Source organism: Danio rerio, chromosome 15 (genome assembly GCF_052040795.2).
Source record: "Danio rerio strain M-AB ecotype USA chromosome 15, GRCz13ab, whole genome shotgun sequence".
In the NCBI taxonomy this organism is placed as follows: domain Eukaryota; kingdom Metazoa; phylum Chordata; class Actinopteri; order Cypriniformes; family Danionidae; genus Danio; species Danio rerio.
Window position 1 is genome coordinate 38,767,171 of NC_141035.1, and position 19,047 is coordinate 38,786,217.

General features: G+C 34.5%; 1 long non-coding RNA gene across 9 annotated transcripts in view; it reads right to left on the reverse strand.

The window, feature by feature from the left end:
- The window catches only part of LOC141377891 (uncharacterized), a 194,799-nt gene extending 180,182 nt beyond the window's left edge, over positions 1-14,617 (reverse strand). For 3 of the 9 annotated variants that reach the window (XR_015509725.1, XR_015509728.1, XR_015509730.1), the window contains exons 1-4: positions 14,281-14,617; positions 13,890-13,996; positions 11,824-12,069; positions 2,889-2,980 (exon numbers count right to left, since the gene is read on the reverse strand). This is a non-coding gene — a long non-coding RNA (uncharacterized LOC141377891). Of the gene's footprint in view, positions 1-1,518; positions 1,666-2,888; positions 2,981-11,823; positions 12,070-13,889; positions 13,997-14,171 lie in introns of those variants that run through there. The other 6 variants (XR_015509724.1, XR_015509723.1, XR_015509722.1 and 3 more) reach the window with 6 other exon arrangements.
- Positions 14,618-19,047: the final 4,430 nt, after the last annotated feature.

Genomic DNA, 19,047 nt, shown 5'->3' on the forward strand with positions numbered 1-19,047 from the left:
AAAGTTTTATGAAGATGTATTGTTGATGATTGGATGTGTGTTGGATCAATTGGGTAGCTTTGCATTAAGAAAAGTTAAGACCTGTTTAAAATCATTTAAGACCTACAATACAATCTTTCAGTGAATTTAAGACCTTTTAAAGGCCTAAAATTTTGATTTTTAAATTGAAGACAATTTAGAACTTTTTAAGACCCTGCAGACAACCTATCTTTGACTCATCAGATAGAAATGGTGCTTTATTCACAAATGTTTTATGCAATATTCCAGTTTTGCAGAGATTTAATTCACATCATTGAATGGTAACATGGTTACTTTCTACAAAAAATCTTCTTTTATGTTCAACAGAAGAAAGAAAATCAGGTTTGCGACAAGGTGAATAAAAGATGACCAAATTAAAATTTTAAGGTGAACTTTCCCTTTAAGTGTAACTCTGAAACGGTCAGTTGGTCACACACGCATACGAGCAGCTCTTTTGCCGTTCTCCCCTCCGTCTGAGTTCAGCTCTACCCCTCTCAGAGTCAGATAAGGACACATCTGCTGAGTATTATCCCCCAGACTGCCGTGGGGCCCCTTTATACATCAACCCCTCACATACTGAACACACACACACGTACATGTACATATGCACACACCCCCTCGTGGTTTCTTACACACGTCTAACTCTTTGTTTTCTGCCTCCAAATGCATCGCTCAGCCTCAGTCTGATTTTATCTATTTTTTAATCAAATTCAAACCCTATTTTTCATTATTAGGTCTTTTGCTACTTAGCTACTGAGTTTCTAATCAGTTTTTACTCTTTTTCTTCATTTATATGACCTGACTGAGGATAATACTGGACCTCCCAAACATAGGTTCAACTGTAGGTGGACAATACTGGTGGTGCCTTGAAAAACCATGGTCTTGTATTCACTTATTGACCTTTCCTATTTCCTAATTGTGGATATTGTGTCATTAAAGGAATTAAATAGGATTTGGAAATCCTTGTTATTAGCTGGGGTTGTTTGAATTTAACATTTTTTAAACAAATTCCGATTCCTGGTTTCAGTATGAATGAACTTAATTAATAAAACCGTTTCCTAACAACACGAGAAGCCAAAAGATTCTAGAGAAAAGGATTTTTTTTCTTCTACACCAGGCATGATATGACAAATATTTTGGGTGCTTTCACACACCCGCATCCGGGGTTATTTGATGTCAAAGTATGATACGTTTAGCTAGTGTGAACACTGTCTTCTGAACTTGGCTGTGCACCCGTAAACGGTACCCGAGTCCGCCTGAAAGAGGTGGTCTGGGCACGGTTTGTGTAAAATCTGATCCAGTTCACTTCTGATAGGAATGCAACCGTACCAAATAATCGAAGTGAACCACTAACTGTACAACAAACTTCAGTTTACATAACTTAATTTGTGTGTGTATGTCTGGGTATCACCAACCTTGGTGACAAGCGGGTCTGACCCAGAGCAAACAGTGATAATGTCTGCTCGTTTCCACCAAAAACAACTTCTGCAGACATCGTGTGATGTTCTGAACATGTTTAATGTTTTTGAAGCAGGTAGACGCAAGAAGTAAGTGGTAACAAAACCAAATGTTTCAGTAAAGGAAGATCGTAATATGCAGATGTTTCCATTTTGGCGCTTTGCTTTCGTGGCCGTCACCTAGCAACAGCTGTACACACAACAGCAGGTTGATGATGCAAGAGTACCGGGGTTCAGAAGGAAAAAAGACAGTGTGAACACAAACCAGCTGAGAGGAGACAATTGAACTTCGGACCAAGCATTCAAGCCAAGAGTGAAAGCACCCTTAAATACCAGATATATTCAGAAGCATAGAACAGTGAGTGAACTGCACTCAGAAAAAAATGGATAGGATTATAATCTAATTAACAAACATTAATCCTCAATAACATTATTAAAAGTACAAACTGTGACAATTGTTGGTTTGCACTGAATCACAGTTTAATGTTCATGTTCAAACTGTATGTTTACAGTCATTTTAATTTCAAGATCTGAGATACCTTTCTTCTGGCACTCTCAGAATTACAACAAATGTGATGAAAATGGTATTCAAACTATTCAAGTGGTAATTTAAGGAAAAACTTTTCACTTTACCGAAACAGACTTATTTTACAACTCCCCAAGAGTTTAACAGTTGAGTTTTACCATTTCTGAATCCATTCAGCCAATCTTCAGGTCTGGCAGGAACACTTCTAGCTTAGTTTAGCATTATTAATTGAATTGGATTAGACCATTAGCATTTTTCTCAAAAAAAAAAAAAAAAAAAAAAAAACTTGAAAAGATTTTTTTTTTTTTTTGATGCCATACCATGGCTGCCGAAGGTGCAATGATATTACGGGGCACCTAAAAATAGTGCCCAACTAGGTAACTAGATAACAAAGTAATATAATTTCTTCTCCTGCAACCATGGTACAGTTTAACAGAAAGGTTCCATGAATTTTATGCCAGAATATAGTTCATAGCCATATCAGCCTAGAAAATAGCTACTTTTAATTTTAGTTAGTAAAAAATGTAACTAAAGAAATGTAAATCTTTAAATGGGAAAATTATCAAAAGTCCTTTTTTTGAACAAGATGCTAATGGTCTAATCTGATTCAGTGATTTATGCTAAGCTAAGCTAAGTTAATTGTGTCCCCGCCAGATGTGAAGATCACTTGAATGAATGAAAAAATTGTAAAAATTCAACTGTTTAACTCTAGGTCACTTACGGTAAAATACGTCTATTTCCAAAAGAAGTGTAGTGTTCCTTTAATAGACAATAAAACACATAATCAGTACCTGAGGTGATCCCTGTTATGATAGCTTTTGTTCAGCAATAATGCCCCAGAAACAGAAACTTTGAATTAAAAGCAAGAAAAAAAAAAATTAAAATACCTTTGCAGCGATACACTGATGATGAGTATCTAGATGCTGTTCACATAGTTAAGTGATGTTTAGATAAAAATATGTGCTGTGCTCTTTCCTCTCTGTAGCATAAACACAAAAAAATGAAAAAAGTGAGAAAACAGCATTAAAAAAAAAAGTGTCTGATCATACTGGTATGGATATATTTGCATAAGTTATGCATTTTACCAGCATCGTGTCGAAGATTGAAAGGGAAATTAAGCAAAAGTCACTTTTATAAGAGGTTTAAACAGTTGTGTGGCAACAGCCTGAGAATATAACCAGTTTACATGGATAAATATGTATTCATTTTATAATCACACTTGATAAAAACAGTCTGCAGAAACACTTTGATTGGTATTCTTCCTTTGTACGTGTCACCAGAAGGAGAAAGCTCGGCCCATTAGTGATGATCTTTCCCTCATTAGCATTGGACGTTAGTCTTGCTTTTGCATCTGCCACTATGCTGATCCATAGGCATTCATAGCTCCGCCCTCTTTAGAAAAGAGCTCTCATTTAAATTTAAAGTAACAGTCACCAAAAAGGGCATAATTTGGATTAATGCCTAAAAGGGGCAGTTTCAAAGAGTTATAAAACATTATGTGTGTGGTATTTTGAGCTGAAACTTCACATACACACTCATGGGACATCAGAGATTTATTTTACATCTTGTAAAAAGGGGTATCATAGGTCCCCTTTAAATGCTGACTTTTAAATATTGACTACTGTTTTAACTCATTCTACTCAATGCCATCTTGTATCCTTAGCAATAAAATGTGATTATTACATGACAATTCTAAAACCTTGAGGACTTCTACTATTAACAAACAGGTTTAAAGTACTAAAAATTCTTAAACTAAAAGTATAAGCAGTTTCAAAATATTAATAACTACTATAATAGTATACGGATACTAAAATAATATTGATGCACAGGAAAACACACTCCAAGTCTCCCTGTCAGACAGTGTAAACTTACACAGTTGATATCTGATACGAGTGCTTTGTGTTTATCTGTCGGATAGTATTAAGCTAAACAGAAAGATGATTTTGACTGTGTTTGGGTTAACAGCTGGGACCCTCTGCTCTCGGAGTGCTTTAAAACCCGCTGCGTATGTGGATTCTTCCACAAGTCTGCAAGATTGTGATGGAGAGAGGACACTTTATCACATCAAAGCACACAGATCTGATTATACCACCCGACAATAAAGACAACACTGGAAACATATGCTTTAAAAAAGCTATTGTGTGTCAGCATGTTCTGGTATTGGACCTCTGTCATTCTCTCTGCCTAATGAGAGACCATGACTACATCTCTAGCATTCCTGTCAGTCAGCTACCTGGTTACACATAAACACTTTATAAACCAGGTGTGTGTGTGTGTGTGTGTGTGTGTGTGTGTGTGTGTGTGTGTGTGTGTGTGTGTGTGTGTGTGTGTGTGTGTGTGTGTGTCTGTGAGGAGGAGGGGGACTTAAAGACTTTAAAAGCTTTCTTTGTTACTGCATGTCGGGTTCATTGTTTCAGTATTGTTCATTGTCCTTTGTCAGTTGAACTTTTAAATCATTTTTTGGGCCATAACCAGCCTTGTGCCATTTATGCCTCAGACTTAATTTGTTTTACCTCAGATTGTGTGGTTTGTTGAGGATAGGTGTGATTTCAACTATAGACCATTTCAATGTGGTCATAGCATTGGCCCATGAACAAAACTATATCTTAACTGTAACAAGAGGCAAGTCAATCATATCTTAATGTTAAAACAGCTATCATGACATCATTTATCAATATGTGGCTCTTTTTGGATTCTCAGAAGCTACACAAGTTGAAAATGTAAAACATGAAATATGTTGGGACCCTTGTTTTTGTTTACATTCTTTAAAATGGTTTATATTGATTAGACCTGTAAATTTTGTGACATGAACTTAAGCCAGACAGGAGCAAAATCTAGAGACCGGAATGAAAACGCTATAGCAAGTCCACTACAAAATGCAACCTACCAAACTGAACACCCTAATAACTGCATAGCAACTCACTAAAAACCAATTTAATCACCCCTGCAACCTACAAAATACCAAACCGACCACCTTAGTAACTGGTTACATATTACAAACTACTCTGGACAAACTAACAACTGCATAGCAACTCACTTAAGGTGTCAAAATTAATTGTTTCTTCGGTGAACCATGGTGCAGACGCGGACAATTCAGTATTGGTTCAGTAATAGATCATAACCAGTTAATAGGTATTGACGTCTTGGGCTGCAACTAACGATTAGTTTAATAATTGATTAATCTGTCGGTTATTTTTTGATAAATTGATGAATCGTCCTGTTTTCAACCCAAATATCTAAAAATAAATCCTAAATTAAGATTCATACTAGACTCATGAAGTAGTATAGGAAAATATGTCTTGTTTTGGACAACCAAATAACTGCATAACTCACTAAAAACCAATTTAATCACCCCTGCAACCTACAAAATACCAAACCGACCACCTTAGTAACTGATAACATATTACAAACTACTCTGGACAAACTTACAACTGCATACAACTCACTAAAAACTAGACGTGTGAAAATAGTTTCTTCGGTGAACCGCGGTATAGACGCGGACAATCCAGTATCGGTTCAGTAATAGATCATAACTGGTTAATACGTATTGATGTCTAGGGCTGCAACTAACGATTATTTTAAATAATTGATTAATCTGTCGATTATTATTGGATTAATTGATGAATCATCCTGTTTTCAGTCCAAATACCTAAAACAATCTTAAATTAAGATTCATACTAGACACATGAAGTAGCATCAGAAATTATGTCTTGTTTTGGACAACCAAATAACTGCATAACAACTCCCTAAAAACCAATTTAATCACCCCTGCAACCTACAAAATACCAAACCGACCACCTTAGTAACTGGTAACATATTACAAACTACTCTGGACAAACTAACAACTGCATACAACTCACTAAAAACTAGAGGTGTGAAAATTATTTGTTTCTTCGGTGAACCGCGATGCAGATGCGGACAATCCAGTATCGGTTCAGTAATAGATCATAACCGGTTAATACGTACTGATGTCTAGGGCTGCAACTAACGATTATTTTAAATAATTGATTTAAATAATTTAAATAATTGATCAATCCAAATATCTAAAAAAAATAAATCACTAAAAACTATGGGTGTCAAAATTAATTGTTTCTTCTGTGAACAGACGTGGACAATCCAGTATCGGTTCAGTAATAGATCATAACTGGTTAAATTAATTGTTTCTTCTGTGAACAGACGTGGAAAATCCAGTATCGGTTCAGTAATAGATTATAACCGATTAAATTAATTGTTTCTTCGGTGAACAGATGCGGCCAATTCAGTATCGGTTCAGTAATAGATCATAACCGCTTAATATGTATTGATGTCTGGGGCTGCAACTAACGATTATTTTACGAATAAATTAATTTGTCGATTATTTATTTGATTAATTAATAAATTGTCCTGTTTTCAATCCAAATATCTAAAAAACTCTAAAAACTAGCAGCGTCAAAATTAATTGTTTCTTCGGTGAACAGCAGTGGAGACGTCATCAATTCATTATCGGTTCAGTAATAGATCATAACCGGTTAATTTGTATTGATGTCTAGGGCTGCAACTATTGATTATTTAAAAAATTGATTAATCTGTCGATTATTTTTTGATTATTTGATTAATCGTCCTGTTTTCAATTCAAAAATCTAAAAAAAAATCTTTAATTAAGATTCATACAAGACACATGAAGTAGCATCAGAAATTGTCTTGTTTTCTGAAAAAACTTCTCGAAATTAAGTGATTGTTTGCTTAAAACAAGCAAAATTATTTGCCAATGGGGTAAGAAAAATAAACTTTAATGAGATATAATCTCAAACAGAAGTTAAGCATCACCTAATTTTCTCATGCCATTTTACGCCTGTCTAGTCTTTAAGATTTTTTAGACGTTTGGACTGGAAACGAGATGAAATTACTAAGTAAGAAAAGCTTTTTTGCAGTGCAGCAATACATACATGACGAAAAATGAATGATCAAAAAAAAAAAGCAGTGAAAAAAAAACAGGTCTTTAGTCTTGCAATGCAAAGTGCAAAGTAACTATACCATTGCTGCTTTACTTCCGGTATTAACCCTTTCACTGGTGAGTTTAAAATAGTCATTTTGTTGGCGATCATTATTTTAGAAGGCTCACCCTTAATTAAGCAGCAAAAAAAGATGCCGTTTTATTTTGTAAAAAAAAAACTGTTTTTGAACTAAATGAATTATTGACTTCTGCTGTCTTCATTAAGCCTGAAACATTTATTGATCCAAAATATTTAAAATGTTTCTCAAAATTAAACATATTGTGTTCAAAGGGGAAAAGTTTTTGTTTTTTTACCCAGACATTTTAAAAGAATACATTTTAGAGCATTAATCACAATACCGTGAAAACCTTAAAACCATGATATTTTTATCCAAGCTTATCATGCCGTCAGAATCCTATATCGGCCCATGCCTAACCCTGATGCACCGAGATATCCAATTGAACCGCCTCGATGGCATGATAATCGTAACTGAACCTTATCAACTTCTTTAAACCTCTACTAAAAACCAATCTAATCACCCCGCAACCTATAAAATACCAAACGAACACCCTAGTAATTGGAAATGTATTACAAACTACCCTGAACAACCTTAAAGCTGCATACCAGCTTACTAAAAATACACTACACACCCTAGCAACTGCATAGTATATTAACAACTACTCTAGACACCCTAGCAACTGCTTGGCAACTCACTAAACACCATTATAAGCACCCAAACAACTTCAAAACAATTTGTTAAAAAAAAAAAAAACATGCCGATCACCCTAGCAACTGGATAAACAACCACTGTAAATGCCAAAGCAACTGAATATCAACTTGTTAAAAAATTTTTACTCATGCCCCCAACTTACTAAATACCAACCCGACCACCTTAGTAACTGGTAACATATTACAATCTACTCTGGACAACCTAACAACAGCATAGCAACTCAATTAAAAAGACACTAAGTACGCTAGCAACTGTGTAGCATATTCATAACTACTCCAGACAACTGATTGGCAACTCACTAAACCTTTATTAACACTAAAGGAACTGCAAAGCAACTTGCTAAAAAAAACACGCTCGCTCTAGCAACTGGATAAACAACTACTGTAAATTCCATATTTATTGAAAAGAAACTCACCAAAAACAAAACAATGCAACTGCATAGTAACTGATAAACAACCACGGTAAAAGCCATAGCAACTGAATATCAACTTGTTAAAAAATCTAAAATAAACACGTGGTACAGTTCGTTCTGTCAAACGCACATCACATGACCCCAACTAGTCAAACTCTCACCAAAGAGCTTAGAATGACCAAGAGGCGACACGCTAGTGTAATTTGGGAAACAGCCACTAGGATACGCGGCGGCCATTTTGGAATGAAAACTCCATTAGAACAACAGCATATTATAAGTCTGTAAAATAAACTATTAAAAGTGCTGATGATTGTGATAATAAGTGTTGTATTGTCATCTTTCAGGTTGTATCTCAGCTTTAATACACTTTATAAATAGATATATAACAAACAAAGCAGCTGCTTGCCATCGCAAAAGTAATGAGATTCAATGGACGGCCGATCACTTTCACTCCAAAAATGGCAGAATCCAGGGCTGTTGCTGGGTGCTGCTGTTGCAATGGAACGTTCCATTGAGTGTCGCCTCTTGGTTATTCTAAGCTCTTTGCTCTCACAAATGTGTAAATAAAGAGTCGCTGTCATTTCTAGAGGAGATTCATCATCAAAAAGTTGTGAATTACTTCAGAAGAGCAGCGCATTCAGACGAAGCATTATCTGGAGGATGATAATGTGTAACATGGCCATAAATAAGGTTGGTGTCGTGATCTCGTTCCTTTCAAGTGCGTATGCACATTAGCTCGGGCAACCTAAAAAAAATGCAGATTTTGTTTGATTCAAACATTTAGAAAGTAAACTTATGAGAGAGATGTTTAACTTTATTGGTGATTCCAAATGTGTAATGTTGAATGTAAAAATATGTAAAAGTTTGGCAAACAGTTTTGGTGATTTAATGTTTCCCCATTCAGACAGAACGCCCAAGCATACTCCCACAGAGGCATTTCAAAGATGGCCGTTGAGTGAAATGACTTGCCTTAAAGAAACTTTGGTATTAGTATTTATTTATTTATTTATTTATTGCTTGTACTGAAACAGAATTAGGTGAATGAAAGGTGAAGAATTTGTTTTTATTTGATTATCCTCACATAAACCAGATCATTGTGATTTCAAATCAGCGATCAATCCGTCTAAAGTGTATCAGATCCGCTTTTATTCACGGTTGATTTAATAGATTTGAACCTTTGCAGCACTAATCTGAAACAGATAATGGCAGAGAAGAATGGTTTACTGAAGCTAATTGAATTAAAGAGGGGTATCTGAGGACACCGTCCCCAATGAGAGCACTCGCAATCTGGGATGGAGAAAGTAAGGACACTGCCATCTCAAGCAAGACCTTTTGCCAGGCAGCATGTTCCAATCTCACTAATACTAAATACAATCAAAGCCAAAATCGCCACAGGATTTTGGATACTGTATGTAGAAACTTGTATATCACGGAATTAACTAAATATTCTATAAATTTTAATTATTACGTGCACTTAATGTACACTAAATTACATCAAATTCTTTTATGTAGAATTGAAAGGAATAATCAGTTTTTCTTCCATGTTTTAATTTTAAACAATTAGCATATGAGCACATCCCCTTAATTTTTTTCCATATACATTTCTAAGAGAATATATATAATATATTTTAGAGCATTTAATAAACAGTCATACTCATTAAAATAAGAGTGTGGTCACCTACTATATTTAGAAAGGTTCAAATTAAGTATTGCAAAAAAAAAAACACACAAAAAAAAAACACAATTTTAATTAAATTCTATATTTTTTATAATTCTTTTTGTTTCCTTATTATACATTTGTTATTTCACATTTTTCCTTAACATATTAGACTGGCTTTACAAGTTTATGCATCATGATGTTGTTATTTTGTTAATTAGTTGCACTTTTGACTTTGGTACTGTCCAATTTAATGTGTATACACAAATACTTTCAAATTGTATTGCATACTATAGGTTTGCATATATTAATATCAAAAATAAAAATTTATTTAAAAGACAGATCTGAGAGGGGTGTACCTATTTATACTGGACAATATATATATATATATATATATATATATATATATATATATATATATATATATATATATATATATATATATATATATATATATATATATATATATATATATATATATATATATATATATATATATATATATATATATATATATATATATATATATATATATATATATATATATATATATATATATATATATATATATATATATATATAGTGTATATTTTTATCTCAGCATGAATAATCCAAACCATCCAAACTGATCTCTTTATTTTTTGTTTTCTATTGGATTCAAGTCAGGTGATTGGCTGGGCCATTTTACAGCTTGATTTTCTTTCCCTGAAAGCATTAGCAAGTTTCCTTGGCTGTGTTTTGGATGATGGTCTTGCTTAAATGTCCACTCTGGTTTCATCTTCCTCATCCTAGTGATGTAGATGTTGGACTGGAGCAGCTAATATTTGTTTACAATAACAAGGGACAGAGAGCTACAGAAGAACTACTAAGAAATTTCAGCTGCTGTTTGGGCTTTCCCTGCCTTTCTACTTCTCCCTTTCTTCATGTGTTCAATAGTTTTTCCCAGCACCATTTCAATTTATTACACATAACTTCATTTGTAAGCTAATTAGATTTGTTTTCTTTTCATATATGGATTTCTTTAGCTGTTACCAACATCTGGGGTAAATTGCAAGTCAACAGCACCTTTAGTTTTCTGAGAAAAATGGTGATGTGTTGGATACTTATTTCCCCCACTATGTGTGTGTGTGTTGTAAAAATGTATGAATGTAAAATGTATTTATAAATTATTAAATTGTATGAATTTTTACAATTGCAATTAATGAAATGAAATTAAAGTCTTTTGGAGCGCAACATTTTAACCAATAAAAAATAAGTACAGTAAAAGATGATACTGACAGGGCTTGAAATGTAACATTTCGATGGAGAAATAAAACTGGTTTTGTATATTATGTGATATACATTGTACAATTCCTTTCATAAAACCATATTGTCATATAAATTTAATAAGCACAGAACTCAAGTGACTCGATGGTAACCCTTCAAAATAACACTTTGGTTTAACCTAAAGGTTAGACAGATTAAACGAAATTAATTAAAAATATTACTGTACTGTAGAATAAGGCAGCACGGTGGCTCAGTGGTTAGCACTGTTGCCTCACAGCAAGAAGATCGCTGGTTCGAGTCTCAGCTGAACCAGTTGGCATTTTTGTGCAGAGTTTGCATGTTCTCCCTGTGTTCGCGTAGGTTTCCTCCGGGTCCCCAACAGTCCAAAGACATGCAATATAGGTGAATTCAATAAATTTAATTGGTCGTAGTGTATGTGTGTGTGTGAATAAGTATGTATGGGTGTTTCTAAGTACTGGTTTGCCACTGGAAGGGTATCCGCTACATAAAACATATGCTGGAATAGTTGTCGGTTCATTCCGCTGTGGCGACCCCTGATAAATGAGGGATTAAGCCGAAGGAAAATGAATGAATAAATGAATGAGTGAATGAATGTACTTTAGAATGTACTTCTTAAAGTAATAAAGCAACAGAGTGCTTCAAATGCAATTGTGTTAGTTGTAAAACTGTAAAAAGTAATTGTACTGTAATGAATAAAATTGAAAACAAAACGATGTAACAGAGAATCTGGGAGAAACAGAAAATCTAACAAATTTGAATCTACCTGGGTTGTCTCACATCCCACGCCATTGACCCCGTACACACACACAGACAGGGTAAGGGGATCTTTTGTTTGCTGCTGGTCGTCTCTGAGCTCCCGCTGAAGGAATGTCTGTGTGAACTCCATTGATGAGGTACAACTCATGTCATTCTTTCCCTCTCCACATTCTGAAAGACTTTCCATATGTCGAGGCCTCTAGAGTCCAGTCTACATGCTGTAATTCCAGACTCTCCTGTTTAGTACCTGACTCTATGGAAATAAAAGGCAGGACAATAAAGCACAACAAGAGGACAGACATACAGGTAAAAAAAAAAAAAACATAGCACTAAAAACAGATGCTAATGACTCAATTCAACCGTCCAGCCACACTAGAACACACACAATGCTAATTCAGAGATAGATCTGTCCATTATAATACTCAGACAAATTAAACATGCGCCATTGTTTACAAGTTTATGGTTAGTTTCACCCTTCACTTGTTTAAAAAAAGAAGATATTTTTATAAATATATGATAAATAAATGTTTGAAACAAGTGAAGGGTGAGTAAATTTTTTTTTTGGGTGAACTATCCCAACATTTTAGATTCTGTTCAACATTTTAGATTTTTAGAGTAAACATTCGGCCACTAGAAATAATAAGGTTTGTAACTTTATCTGTACCTGAATATTCATTCTTTTTTTTTTTCTTTTCGGCTTAGTACCTTTATTAATCATGAGTCCCACAGCGTGATGAACCGCCAACTTATCCAGCACGTTTTTACGCAGCGGATGCCCTTCCAGCTGCAACCCATCACTGGGAAACATCCATTCACACTCATACACTGTGGACAATTTATCTTACCCAATCCACATACAGCGCATGTCTTTGAGCTTGTGGGGGAAAACCCAAACGAAAGCGGGGAGAACATGCAAACTCCACACAGAAATGCCACCTGACCCACCCGAGGCTTGAACCAGCGATCTTCTTGCTGTGAGACGAAAGCACTACCTACTGCGCCACCGCGTCATGCTGTACCTGAATACTGTTCAGAAAATCTATCATTCATGTTTATCTTTGCTATACTGGACTTATCCATGCCGGATATTTTGTAATATATTTATTCATTTTCCTTCGGCTCAGTCCCTTTATTCATCAGGGGTCGCCACAGGGTAATGAACCACCAACTTATCCAGCATGCACAGCGGATAGCCTCGCAGATGCAACCCAGTACTGGGAAAGGTTTGGAACACCTTGAGGATAAATAATGAGTAGGTTACATAATCATTTTAGGTGAACTATCCCTTTATTTTTATTGAATTATCTCTATATATTGTGACACTGTCACTTTATCATAATTATCATGTTTACAAGCCTTTTTGCAATATACACTGTTTTATATCTGCACAACTCTGGTTTGCACTCATTGCCATATGCCCTTACTGTACATTGTATTGTTTACAAATTTTTATTCTTTATGTATATTTCTAGACTACATTTTATGTATATTTTAGATTACATTTTATGTATAATTGTATTTATTGTAAATTATTTCTAAAAACTCTTTAATTTTATAGGCACCTACAGGGTCTGAGAGTAACTTAGTTTTGATTCTGTCCTGTACATGTGATTGAATTGACAATAAAGCTGACTTTGACTTTCATAATGACTAGAATTATTTTACAGAAGGATTACTATCAAACACTCGACTTTAGTTGCGAAGTGAATTGATTAAATGCACAGTTTATAAGTGACATTTCGACGTTTAGTTAGCATTTACTACACATAGCCGTGATTCCGTAATTAAGAAGCTAATTTAAGCAAACTGGATTGAAATTAAGCTGGTTTTATATTTGCACATTCAGACTTAATAATACAATTTCACAAAAGTATTTTTTTTTTGCAAATTCCAAATAGTGAAATCATATGATCAAAGTACAACTATATTCATAGTCAAATAAATAGTGCTAACGTTAAATAAGTCATAACGTTACTTCCATGTGATTTAAGGTTAAATATTTCCAGTATCATGGCTCCCTGCATGTTTCAAGTTGTCAATGAACGAACCTGCGAATATAAAACCAACTTTAACTCAGTGTAAACTGGCTGCTGTATTCACAGAAGTAACCTCACACAGAACTTGACGCCATTATCGTCCGAATAAACAAATTTTGGCTGCGTGTAGTAATGTTAAATAGCCTAACACCAAGTCCTCCATTTGAAAGCACACGCTGGAGATAAGTTAACCGTTACAATGGCAGCCCTAATAACTTACAACACAATCTAATATACAATACTTTTGCTCGTATAATTATATCTCCACAAACTTTTACATCTTAATCTCGAAGTATTATAAAACAATTATGTAACATACCTGAATCATACCTGAATATTCATCGAAAATGACCCTTATCGTGATAAAATATGCATATCTGAATCGCAGGGAGGCGCGATAAATAAAATGTTATACATAAATAATGTGCCAAGTATTCTCCAAGTTGTGCATACGTTAGATTGGTTTAACATTCACCTTACTCGATTGGTTACCCAAAATTGCTCAATCAAATGTGGCCTTACTATCTTTATACCCGCCTCCCAAGTAGGTGCTCTTCTGCTACTGGCTAAAGCAGCCCTGGCTAAAAGTGTACCTACCTAAAGCTAAACCATAAATACCAATGCTGGATATTAGAAAATGTCTGATGAGGTGTTCAGTCATTCAAATGGTTTTAAAATCAAAATGTTTGCATTTGTGAGATCTATTCACCTTACTTCGCGTATGAGCGGCCGCAGCCATTTCAATCTTTTTGGCTCGAGACTTCCGGTCTCATTCACTTCCATTCATTTTTTACACGGTGAAACAGCTCGTTTTGCTGCTTGTTGTTGCAAACTGATATTTTATTATTATATTATTTTTTTCTTGTTTGTCATGCAATCACTTGTTTGTAGAGCAAGTAGTTTGACCGTTTTCTGCAGTTTCATTTCTCTCATAAGCATAAGCAACTGAATCGGAAGTTCTAAAACAACCACAAAAACGAGCGACTTCCGCATTGAAGGTCAATAGTATCAATTAATTTGATATGACCATAAAATAGCATTTCTCTAGGAAAATATTACATATATATATATATATATATATATATATATATATATATATATATATATATATATATATATATATATATATATATATATATATGGAATATATATATATTCGTTACTTTTGAAGTAGTGCATTACAATATTGAGTCCCCCACCCCCAATTAATACTGTATTTAAAAAAACACATAAAAAATAATATTTTAGGATAATATCTGGGAAGCAACCGCCTCGCAGCAAGGTTGCTAGTTCGAGGCTCGGCTGACTCAGTTGGCATTTCAGTGTGGAGATTGCATGTTCTCCCTGGGTTTCCGCCAGGTCCTCCGGTTTCCCCCACAGTCCGAAGACATGCGCTATAGGTGAATTGGATTAGCTAAATTGTCTGTAGTGCATATGTGTAAATGTGTGTGTATGGATGTTTACCAGTGATGGGTTGCAGCTGGAAAAGCATCCAATGCTTAAAACATATGCTGGAAGTTGGTGGTTCATTCTTCTGTGGCGACCGCTGATTAATGAAGAGACTAATAAGCCAAAAATAAAATGAATGAATTATCTAAGAACTTCCTGACCCCAGAACTATACATGCCGTATATACAAATTATTTAAGTTTAAAGCAATGTGTTTGCTAGATTTGTACTATTTGTCTTGAGCATAGACCGTAAAATTGTCTTGAGTAAAACCCCTGTTTGTTGAGACAATCCCCTTTTTCTCTTCTTCAATGTGTTCAAAATAACTAGCACATTCTCTCATTGACTGCATGATTCATTGTGACTACTTTAATTTTAATTCAGCAATTTATTTTTCTAAAGCTAATTAATTATTTAAAAAAAAAAGTCTAATATTACTTATTTTTTATGGTGATGTTACTTTACTCGTTACTTAGAAAAGTAATGTCATTACTTAACTCGCATTACTTGTAATGTATTACCCCCAACACCGATCACCAGTAATATCATTACTGTAATACTCAACAGTTTTATTACAAATACCATGTTTAAACTGCACTGTAAAGCTCAACAGTCAACTTTATCAAATGAAATGAGTGTAGTCAACTCAAAATCTACTGAAAGCTAATTCTACTCATTTGAAAAGAGTTTTGAACTCAGTGTTGAAGGTAATGAGTTAATTAAATACCTCATTACTTGAACGGGGCAAGTTGACAGTACTTATATAGATTATTTTTTTAACTCACAGGGTTTGTAGCAATCGGTTTCCTCAAACAGTTTGAGTTGCCTTAACTTATTGGCTTTTACAGTACTCAGTTATTTTGAGTTCTCTTCATTTTTTGGGTTTTAAAGTGCTCAAAATGCTTTGTTTACTCAAATGGATTAAGTTCACAGTACTCATTAGTTTTTGAACTTAAACCATTTGAGGAAACCGATTTCAACAAACTATTTGAGTTACCTTAACTATTGGGTTTTACAGTGTGTGGTTAGATTTGCAAAACCATAGTTCATTTGTGGTTACCAGTGGCAAGGGAACCACATATTAACCATGGCATTTCTAGTAGAACTGTAGTTGCATAAGGGATATGCCAATTAGGACCCCTAATTCTAATTCTACATACTTTTCTACCACTTTCTCTTGTCTGTTCATGTGACATTCAGCTAAGTCTAGTCTCTTGTGTTGTTGTGAGCGTTAAACAAAGCTAATAAAAGAACACAGGAAACGAGAAGTTCAGAAAAGATAAGCGCTTCTACTTTATTACACGTCAAGGATCCAGAAGACACCATTCTTCTAAAATAGGGGTGGCGAGGAAGCCCTCTCCTTACTGCTGCTCATTTCATTCATTCATTAAAACAGACATATTTGTTTACATGTGCATACATCCACTCATCTGTACATACACTCATATTGTTTACACGTTTCCATTCATTCATTCGTTCGAGACAACCAGTCAGTCTGCTTGCATTGAGCACCACGCAGTCCAATATCCACCAATCACGGGTTTTCTTTTGTACAATACATTATTTACAAATGAGGTGTTGCAGGAGTGATGCCCCACACCCTGTATCACTGCAGGGTGCTAAATCCACAACTGCGACCTATCATATGACAGAGCAGCCTATCAGGTTACTGGAGCACCGCTGTGTCAGCCAATCAGAGCTCGGAGAAACTGTAACAGCTTCCCAAAAGCGATTCCATTTGAGAGGGGACGTCCCTGATGTGCAGGTTTTCATTAATAAGCATTTTTGTATCTAAAAATAATTAAGGAAACGTACCATTCTCTCCGAAATATTGGATTATACATCGATTTTCTGCTATAAAGGAAAATACTCCCCACAAAAACTTTAAAAAGAGTTGACACATTTCAAAAATACGTGTCGATAATCTAAAGGCAAAACAAAAAGGATAATGAAACACCAACCGTGAAATGTTAAATACTCTTAAAAGAGAACCAAGAACAACATTTCTATATATTCAATAATTTACAGATTGTTCATTGTTTGTTTCATTTCAGCAGCAAACATGACAGACATTGTACACCTGTTGCTGGGACCGTACCATCATCGCCACAGCAAGAGTTCTTTTAAGCAAAAAATAAACCGTATGAAATCAAAGTAACATCCGTGAGGAAATTAAACAGCCTAAATAAAGGTTGAGAACACCTTTGACTGGCTTCCAAGGCTTAACAGCAGAAAAAAACGAACTGCTGCCTGCGAAAATCCGCTTGCTTTCAGATGTTCTTTTATCATATGTAACTATGCAAGCTTTTGTTCGGTTTGACCAACTATTGGTGATACACTGTGATCAAAAAAAGTAGTTCAGTTATGGGAATTCCTAACGCAATCTCAAGGCAATTTGTAACTTTTTGATTTAGTGGCTAATTCGTATGAATTCATATGATCTAATTCGTACAACTTAGTATGATTTGCTCATCACCCAGTGACAGCTGGGTTTAGGGGCAGGGTTGGGCGCCACGCCTTTTTTTTTAAATCGTACATTTTCGTACATCTCAACTCGTACGAATTAGCCATTAAACTGACAAAATGTAAAATAATTACATTTCCTCGTGAGATCAGGTTGGAATTACACATCAATAATTGTAGTTGCTTGAGCTTTATTTTTAGCCCAACCAGAGCTATAAGGCCTCTTATGCGCTTGAAAAGTTAGCACAATAATAATAATCGTTCAAAAAAAATAGTCCTCCTCTCATCCACAAAATCTCAACTCTGTTGATAGTTGCCAAGTTGGATTATGATGAACAATTCAATCTGTTGTAAGCACGACTGTGAGAAATGGTTGTGTTAATTTTAGATGGAGTTCAATGATGAAGCCGACATATATATTATATGTATACACTTAATCTACATATTAGGCATGGGACGATAACCGGTTTCAAGATCAAGTCAAGGTTTTAAAATCACTAAAAAATTTTTATACCGTTCCTAAGGTGATGTAAGGGTTTTTTATTTGTGTTGTAAAGAATTCTGTGTTGATGAAACTAATGAAGACAGCAGAAGTCTATGATCTATTTAAATTTAGTAATTAAATACCTCATTACTTCAGCTTCAATGGAGTAAGTTGACAGAACTCATATAGATTAGTTTTTCAACTCAAATGGTTTGTAGCAATCCTCAAACTCAAAATCCTCAAACGGTTTGAGTTGCCTTAACTTACTGGGTATTACAGTACTCATTTGGTTTAAGTTCTCTTCATTTATTGGGTTTTACTGTGCTCAAATTGCAAAAAATTAAGTTTTTGAACTTAAATAGTTTGAGTTAATTTTAATATATTTTTTTATTTTAACACTTAATATACATGTTAGGCATGGGACGATAACCGGTTTCAAGGTCAAGTCAAGGTTTTAAAATCACTAAAATTTTGTTATACCATTTTTAAGATAAATGTAAGGGTTTTTTTTTTATTTGTGTTGTAGAGAAATCTGTGTTATTGAATCTAATTAAGACAGCAGAAGTCTATGATTTATTTAAACTATTTGGCCTGACATGTTAACTCTTCCAAAATATTATAAAGATTTCCTAAAATAAAAATACAACATGTTTAATGGGAGAAAACATGGTTGTTTATACCCAGACATTTAAAAAGACCATATTTTAAAGCAGTAATCACAATACTGTGAAACCATGACACTTTTATCCAAGGTGATTATACTGTCAGAAACTTATACAGGCCCATCCCTAGGTTTTTAT